We start from the raw sequence: 10,128 nt of genomic DNA, 5'->3' as shown, positions 1-10,128 counted from the left end.
GACGAGTCTTCACTTTTTTAGTCACCACAGTAGTGATGTTTCTCTTAGAAAAGTTGATTGTTACTCAGAATATTTCATGTTATTAAGATAAATTATTTACCCTACCATTTTACAGAGGCTTACAATCTAGATACATAACTATATTTCTGCATAGTATACTGTTTGAGGTGCTAAATGGCTGGCAACAAATCTACCTATTTCACACAACACATTCTGTTATTTTATACTAGTTATATACTGAACCTTGACATTAGTCATTTCCATCACCTGTCAATGTTGTAATGTGCACATTTTAAATTATCCTCAAGAGCTGACACAAAGTGTTAGCTGAAATATTATATTTTTGGATAGCTGTTTTAATTTAATACAGAAATCTCACATTTACATAAGTATTCACACCCCTGAGTCAAAAGATGTTAGAATCACCTTTGGCAGCGGTGAGTCTGTCTGGGTAAGTCTCTTAAGAGCTTTGCACACCTGGATTGTACAATATTTGCACATTATTATTTTGTTAATTCTTCAAGCTCTGTCAAATTGGTTGTTGATCATTGCTAGACAGCCATTTTCAAGTCATGCCATAGATTTTCAAGTCGATTTAAGTCACAACTGTAACTAGGCTACTCAGGAACATTCAATGTCGTCTTGGTAAGCAACTCCAGTGTATATTTGGCCTTGTGTTTTAGGTTATTGTTCTGCTGAAAGGTGAATTTGTCTTCCAGTGTCTGTTGGAAAGCAGAGTGAGCCAGGTTTTCCTCCGGGATATTGCCTGTGCTTACAGCTATCTTTGGAATCTACTGCAAAGATAGCCTGCAGAGTTATGTATTACTATCCAAGTCTGTACCCAAACAATTCGAGCTTCTACTTCTAAAAATTCACCTTTCCAGAAACAAGTCTCTCACTGTTGCAGCTTGATATAGACCTCCCTCTGCCCCCAGCTGTGCCCTTGATACCATATGTGAATTGATTGCCCCCCATTTATCTTCTGAGCTCGTGCTACTAGGTGACCTAAACTGGGACATGCTTAACATCCCGGCCATCTTACAATCTAAGCTTGATGCCCTCAATCTCACACAAATTATCAATGAACCTACCAGGTACAACCCCAAATCCGTAAACACGGGCACCCTCATAGATGTCATCCTAACTAACTCACCCTCCAAATACACCTCTGCTGTTTTCAATCATGATCTCAGTGATCACTGCCTCATTGCCTGCATCCGTAATGGGTCTGCAACCAAACGACCACCTGTAACGCCCTGGCCATAGAGAGGGGTTTTTGTTCTTTATTTTGGTTAGGCCAGGGTGTTACATTGGGTGGGCGTTCTATGTGCATTTTTCTATGTTTGTTTGTTTCATTGATTTTAGCCATGTGGCTTCCAATCAGGCACAGCTGTAGAGTGTTGTTGCTGATTGGGAGTCACTCATAAGTGCCTGTTTTTCTGTTGGGGTTTTGTGGGTAATTGTTTCTGTTTCTGTTGTTAGTGTTTTGCACCTGACAGGACTGGTTGGCTGTCGGTTTTTTTCTTATTTTTGTATAGTGTTCTTTCGTCTATTAAATATTCAATGATGAACACTAACTCCGCTGCACCTTGGTCTACTCTCTCTCCCGACAGCCATTACACCACCCCTCATCACTGTCAAACGCTCCCTAAAACACTTCTGCGAGCAGGCCTTTCTAATCGACCTGGCCGGGGTATCCTGGAATGATATTGACCTCATCCCGTCAGTAGATGATGCCTGGCTATTTTTTAAAAGTGCCTTCCTCACCATCTTAAATAAGCATGCCCCACTCAAAAAATTTAGAACTAGGAATAGATATAGTCCTTGGTTCACTCCAGACCTGTCTGCCCTTGACCAGCACAAAAACATCCTGTGGCGTTCTGCATTAGCATCAAATAGCCCCCGTGATATGCAACTTTTCAGGGAAGTTAGGAACAAATATACACAGGCAGTTAGAAAAGCTATCTTTTTCAAACAGAAATTTGCATCCTGTAGTACTAAGTCAAAAAAGTTCTGGGACACTGTAAAGTCCATGGAGAATAAGAGCACCTACTCCCAGCTGCCCACTGCTCTGAGGCTAGGAAACACTGTTACCACTGATAAATCCACTATAATTGAGAATTTCAATAAGCATTTCTCTACGGCTGGCCATGCTTTCCACCTGGCTACCCCTACCCCGGTCAACTGCCCGGCACCCTCCACAGCAACCCGCCAAAGCCCCCACCATTTCTCCTTCACCCAAATCCAGATAGCTGATGTTCTGAAAGAGCGGCAAAATCTGGACCCATACAAATCAGCCGGGCTAGACAATCTGGACCCTCTCTTTCTAAAATGATCTGCCGAAATTGTTGCAACCCCTATTACTAGCCTGCTCAACCTCTCTTTCGTGTCGTCTGAGATTCCCAAAGATTGGAAAGCTGTCACGGTCATCCCCCTCTTCAAAGGGGGTGACACTCTAGACCCAAACTGCTACAGACCTATATCTATCCTACCCTGTCTTTCTAAGGTCTTCGAAAGCCAAGTTAACAAACAGATTACCGACCATTTTGAATCCCACCGTACCTTCTCCACTGGTTTCAGAGCTGGTCATGGGTGCACCTCAGCCACGCTCAAGGTCCTAAACGATATCATAACCGCCATCGATAAGAGACATTACTGTGCAGCCGTATTCATTGACCTGGCCAAGGCTTTCGACTCTGTCAATCATCACATTCTTATTGGCAGACTCGACAGCCTTGGTTTCTCAAATGATTGCCTCGCCTAGTTTACCAACTACTTCTCTGATAGAGTTCAGTGTGTCAAATCGGAGGGCCTGTTGTCCGGACCTCTGGCAGTCTCTATGGGTGTGCCACAGGGTTCAATTCTCAGGCCGACTCTCTTCTCTGTATACATCAATGATGTTGCTCTTGCTGCTGGTGATTCTCTGATCCACCTCTACGCAGATGACACCATTCTGTATACTTCTGGTCCCTCTTTGGACACTGTGTTAACTAACCTCCAGACGAGCTTCAATGCCATACAACTCTCCTTCCATGGCCTCCAACTGCTCTTAAACGCAGGTAAAACTAAATGCATGCTATTCAATCGATAACTGCCCGCACCTGCCCGCCCGTCCAGCATCACTACTCTGGACGGTTCTGACTTAGAATACAAGGACAACTACAAAAACCTGGGTGTCTGGTTAGACTGTAAACTCTCCTTCCAGACTCACATTAAGCACCAGTTGTCAGAGCAGCTCACAGATCACTGCACCTGTAAATAGCCCATCTATCTACCTACCTCATCCCCATACTGTATTTATTTATTTATCTTGCTCCTTTGCACCCCAGTATCTCTACTTGCACATTCATCTTCTGCACATCTACCATTCCAGTGTTTAATTGCTATATTTATTGCCTTAACTTACCTCATTTGCACTCACTGTATATAGACTTTTTGTTTTCTTTTGTTCTACTGTATTATTGACTGTATGTTTTGTTTATTCTATGTGTAACTCTGTGTTGTTGTATGTGTCGAATTGCTACCCTTTATCTTGGCCAGGTCGCAGTTGCAAATGAGAACTTGTTCTCAACTAGCCTACCTGGTGAAATAAAGGTGAAATAAAAAAATACCTCTATTCCATTTCTTTTTATCCTAAAAAACTCCCTAGTCCTTGCTAATGACAAGCATACCCAAAACATGATGCAGCCACCGCCATGCTTGAAAATATGAAGAGTGGTAATCAGTGATGTGTTGTGTTGGATTTGTGGCTAACATAATGCTTTGTATTCCCAATTTGTAAGTCTCTCTGGATAAGAGCGTCTGCTAAATGACTTAAATGTTATGTTAAATGTTAAATGTATTCAGGACATCTAATGCTTTCACATTAGACAATCTGACATTAGACCTATTATGGAACATTGTTGTAGATTTCAGACTGCTGTCACATAGGCCACATTTAGCCAGCAGTATACCACCCTGCATACCACTGCTGAATTACCTCTGAAGCTAAGCAGAGTTGGTCCCTAGATGCTGCTGAACAGGTTTTGGAAGGCCAATGCCCCAGGGCAGTGATTGGGGACATTGCCATGTCTAGGGTGCAGTCTTTGGGATTGTTAAATGGGTGTCCTGACTCTGTGGTCACTAAAGATCCCATGGTGCTTATCGTGTCCTGGCTAAATTCCCAATCTGCCCCCCCCACATGTAAATGTTCCCAGGTTGTTGCTGTAAATGAGAATGTATTCTCAGTCAATTTACCCCATAAAAAAAAGAGGGATAAGTGGTTTTCAACCAGGGGACGTAGGTCCCCAGGGGAGAGGGACCCAGAGCTTTTAGGAGCCCTTGAAAATATAGGGAGAAAACTAAGAAATAGAAAATTACAAACTAGAGTTTGACATGCATTAAAATATTAAAAACAATGTTCAATTTTATATAGTGTGTCAACAATTAATATCAAGCAGACAGTTTACTCTTAAAAATGGTATCTAATCTAGGTGGACCCCAGATAAAAAAATAAAATAAATGGAAAGTAAGCCTTGGCCAACTAAGCAGAGCCATGGGGGACCCCAGATTTTCTTTCTGTTTCAAGGGGCCTCGGAAAAGATAAGATTGAGATGCCCTGGCCCTTTGGGAAAAGATCAGGCAATGATTTGACTTTTTATTCAAATACCTGTGCTGTGAAGGAAAACGGACTATACCGAGATAAGATGTAAATGAACATTTTGGTGGACCTTTAAAAGAATACCAGTGACTCGACTCCTGCCAGGGGAAGACCCTGCTAGGGGAATTCCAGATCTTGGTCCAGTGCGTTGAGAGCACAGCCGACACTGGTCCAGAGCAAGGGGAATTCCTCGGCTGACACATTTTAAATATGGTTCAAATGTAAATTATTAAATTTTCTTATAAACACAGACCTATAGGATTTTTTAATATGCAGTCCCACATAGACAGCATACCCTCGTCAACATTGCGCACAGGGCAACATGAGGAGTATCTGATTGGTGCGCGAGACTACAGCAGCCTAGTGGTTTCGATACATTTTTCTTATCAGATTTTCCGCCGAGTTGGGCCTCTCTTCCTCAATTGATAACGCAGTGTGTTTTCACTTTGACGGCTACTTTTACTTTCATATTCTAGTAGGATATACCTACGCCTGGAATTAGACAGCGAAATCTAGAAAACGTTTTGGTGCTTATCAACAAATGCGTAACGTTACCCTAGTCTTTCTCCGTGCCTTTGCACTAGGTAAATAAAAATTTCCCTTTAGGGCTAATAAGTCTTTATGTCCTCCCTTACAATTTTTTTTTATACTGCTCTCTAACTGCAGTTACATTGTAAAATTACTGCAGTAAAAAAAACGGTGTTATTTTGGAAGCAGTATTTGCAGCATACTGCAGTAATACTGCACTCTGATTGCAATATTTTTCGTAAGGGCTGGCCAGCCAGGTTCGTCTTGTCATTTGCCTTCTATTTTTCCAGTTTGCGTGCACAGCAGGCATATGAAGGATGCTGAAAATACAAGGTCGATATGCGGCGAGGATTTGGTTCTTCACCTGGGGTCAAGTACTGGTCAGTGAGGTGGCACAAGGTAAACTACTTTGTGTTACTCTTTTCCAGGGCGTTAGTGTGGCTTGCCTGACTAAAGCCCTGGATCAGAGACCTCAGGGCCGCCGCTCATTAGGCAGGATTAGGCCGATTGACGAAGGCGACATTTTCTGAGCTAAACTGACCAAGACGCTACAACACATAAAAGATTATCTTTACCATAGGTAACCGTTAAGAATATGTTACTACAAAGGAGCAAGAAGAATCCACAAGAACAACTTCTAGATGCACCCTTTGAGAAGAAGGATTTAATGTTGATCTACACTCTGGGGCCAAACTGGTCAGGACAGGCTTCCATAAAACATGTCTGTGTGAGACCCTGTTCAGCTAGTTTTGGACTCATTGTATACTTGAATGAGGAAAGGCAGAGAAAGACTAGTGAACTTTTGAAGCTGAGCAAGGAGCCTAAGAGTCATGTCTACTTTCCGGAGAGTTTACCTCTAGAGCAGAGGGAGGCAGACAACCCTCTGGCCGGTCCTGTAGAACCAATATGTGTAGGCTTTTCAAAGAAATGACACAGAAACTTTAGCCTACACCCTTTCTGATAAATTGAAAGTATCGGGGCCATTATGACAAACTTACACAGAATGAAAGTTAAAGTGAGAGCTTAGTCTGTAAAATAAAAGAGAAACCACGGCTCCCCACCCATTATAGAATCATTAAGTTAGTAAGTGGTGGCTAAAATAAGAGAGGTAAGTATGACAAAAAAAGAATAGGTTGTGTTTTGTAAGAATGCAGTGATAGCATTCTATTGTAATTAAGGTATAGCCAGGCTGTAACGATGTGCACTGAGAGTCAGGAAGCAAGTTCAGGGAGTGAGTGTTTTAATAAATAAACGCAACATAATACAAAATAAGAAACACAAACAACGCACAGACATAACACAGAAACAATGACGCCTGGGGAAGGAACCAAAGGGAGTGACATATGTAGGGAAGGTAATCAGGGAAGTGATGGAGTCTGATGACGCGCAGGTGCACGTAACGATGGTGATAGATGTGCGCCATAACGAGCTGCCTAGTGACCCGGACAGGGAGCACACGTGACACAGGCAATATATACAGTGATGCCAACTTAGCAATTTTGTTGCTAGATTTAGCAACTTTTCAGACTACCCTGGCAACTTTCTTTTCAAACAGCACCTAGCAACAAATGTAGCTACTTTTAAAAATGTATTTGGAACTTTTAGCAACTTTTTAAAAGTGACTCAGAAACTAAAATGCCCGCATTTTCCCTCTAAATTACACAAAAACGATTTTCTCTGTCACACACTCAGTCACAACACACGTGCCTGGCTGCAAAAGTGCATTGTGAGTGACGTCAGCATCAGGCGCTCAGCTCGTGCACAGGCAGCAGCAGGCCAGCAGCAATTTCAGAAAATTGCAAATCATTGTTGGCTGACTGCAGCAGCAGTAGTACGGGTTCGACGAGCCAAACCTAATGAATATAGTTAGTCATGAATGTTTGATATTGAAGAAACTTACATCAATCAACATGTCTCAATAAAAATTGTACAGAAAAGAGTGGGAGTCTGTACCTGAACAAATGTCAAATCATATTTTTAGCCGAGCTGGCCAGTCAATTTAAGTAACGTTGTGTATTATACGCAATGACATCACGTCATCATTTAGCAACTTTTAGCAACAAATCAACCTGCCTCTAGCAACTTACCCTGAAAATTAGTTGGCAACACTGAATATATAACATTCTATTGCTGTGGCTGGTGTGAGCCCCTGGTTGTGATGGATCCCTGGGTGTGGACTAAGATTGCAAAAATAAATACAGCTTTGGTCTACTTGAAGGCATTTCAAGATCATTTATTTGAACGTTACCGATAGGCATACATCAATTAGAAGCTCTTGTTAAGCTTTTTGGTTGGATGCAGTACGGCATGAACGTCACCCTTACCAGCCAGGGTTCTATAACACAGCAATGCCTTTTTTTAAGGTGGGTTTATCCAGTATAGGTTTCCTTTTGTGGGCAGGCTATGAAAAAAAATGCCTTTGTTGAATCCATCGATGTAGCCTTGTTGAATGCATCGATGTAGCCTTGTTGAATGCATCGATGTAGTCTACCATACATCTGGCTGAGACAAAGGCCCAATAGAGCACAACCAGAAGAAAAAAAAACTTCAAATGTGCATACCTTCTAGCTTAACAGTCATTAGGTATAGGCAATGGCAGCTACTTACATTTGCTATGCCAGGGGTAGTTGTGTTTACTGAACTTTCTATTACTTTAATTGATTAGCCTTTTTGTTGTACTAGCTACATGTTATGTCATTGTATTGTGGTTGTTACATGCTCACAACAGCAGGATTTTTTTTGTTGTTGGGGGGGAGAAGAACTATGTCCACTGTTGAATTTCTCCTCACTGTGCAATATACACTGAACAAAAATATAAATGCAACATGCAACAGTTTCAAAGATTTTACTGAGTTACAGTTCATATAAGGAAATCAGTCAATTGAGATAAATTCATTGGGCCCTAATCTATGGATTTCACATGACTGGGAATACAGACATGCGTCTGTTGGTCACAGGTACCTTTAAAAAAAGGTACGGGTATGGATCAGAAAACCAGTCAGTGTCTGGTGTGACTACCATTTGCCTCAGCGTTACGCAGCATTACACAGCTCCTTTGCATAGAGTTGATCAGGCTGTTGATTGTGGCCTGTGGAATGTTCCGCTCCTTTTCAATGGCTGTGTGAAGTTGGTGGATATTGGCGGGAACTGGAACACGCTGTCGTAAACATGCTCAATGGGTGACATGTCTGTGAGTATGCAGGCCATGGAAGAACTGGGACATTTTCAGCTTCCAGGAATTGTGTACAGCTCCTTGAGACATGGGGTTGTGCATTATTATGCTGAAACATGAGGTGAATGGCACGACAATGGGCCTCAGGATCTCATCACGGTATCTCTGTGCATTGAAATTGCCATCGATAAAATGCAATTGTGTTCCCTGTCCTTAGTTTATGCCGGGCCATACCATAACCTCACCGCCACCATTGGGCACTCTGTTCACAACGTTGACATCAGCAAACCACTTGCCCACACGATGCCATACTGCCCGGATTAATCTGTGAAGAGCACACTTCTCCAGCATGCCAGTGGCCATCGAAGGTGAGCATCAACCCACTAAAGTTGGTTACGACACCGACCCTGGTGAGGACAACAAGCACACAGATGAGTTTCCCTGAGACAGTTTCTGACAGTTTGTGCCGAAATTCTTCAGTTGTGCAAACCTACAGTTTCATCAGCGCTCCGGGTGGCTAGTCTCAGACGATCCCGAAGGTGAATAAGCCGGATGTGGAGGTCCTGGGCTGACGTGGTTACACGTGGTCTGCGGTTGTGAGGCCAGTTGGATGTTATGCCAAATTCTTCGGCAAGGCTATTTTCTTGCCTGCCGAAATTCTCCCCCCCTTCTATTTTGGGACTGCAAGGCCTGGCACACTTCATAATCATTTTGGTAGCTCCTGTTGAGCAGTAGTGTGTGCCACAGAAAGAGTATAAAGAAAAAACATTTATTTTAGAAACATTTTGTAATGTTTAAGAAAATAAAGATAATACACAAATATTATCACACGATAACACAAAAACATTACAGAAAGTTAAGTTTGTTAACAACCATTAAATAGGAAATACAAATTTAAATATTTCCATAATAAGATATAAAATGACAATAAATCAAATATAAAAAGACAATAAATAACATAAACAAATTGGAAAGCTGCAACAGCTCGACTGAACATTTAGTCCACTTTTTATGGAAAGTTTTCCAGGTGATATCGTCGCCTGGAACTCAACGCTAACCTAGTCCTGACAGGCAGCACAGACATAATCCTCCAATGATGGGATGGGTTTCATACAGGACTGGTGGAACCATCGTGGGCAGCAGTCACAACCAATCTGAGATTTATGATGAAAAATGTTCATATATTTAAAACATTAAATACATTTTCTTGAATTACAATTAATTCATTATCAGACAAAGCAGATAATACTACCTCTAGAAACATTACTGCTTATACAAATTCGTACTCGTAAAAATGTGCCTTTAGAAGTGAACAAGCAATTACCCAGTTAGTGTCTTCCTCATTATTGTCCACCTCCCCACAGAAGTGGCACAGTTGGCTCAGGTCATCTAGCAAAACATAATGTCAAGTAGTCTATACATCTTTACATGGATTTTTCTGAGTGAACAAGGGAATAGTATAGGTTTCTTGTAACAAAATTATTTAAATACATGTGTTTTAGTGGCCATCGAATCAGAAGTTGGATCAAAGATAACCTTGAAAGATCCATATAAATGTTTTTTTTTTTATCTACAATTATATTAAATTTAGAAATTTAACACACCAGTGTTTTGGAGTGTTAACATACCATGATGTTAACATCTTTGTCCGTATTTGAAAAGACAATCGACTCCTCTTTCAGAACACATTCAGCAAACTGGGGAAAAAGTTTGATGGGCATTTGAGTTTTCCCCAACAAAATTATGTTACACCTAACATTATAATTCGCAAGTATACAATGACACAGCT

Source organism: Salmo trutta, chromosome 37 (assembly GCF_901001165.1).
Source record: "Salmo trutta chromosome 37, fSalTru1.1, whole genome shotgun sequence".
NCBI lineage: Eukaryota > Metazoa > Chordata > Actinopteri > Salmoniformes > Salmonidae > Salmo > Salmo trutta.
Note: the sequence above shows the minus strand (reverse complement) of the source record.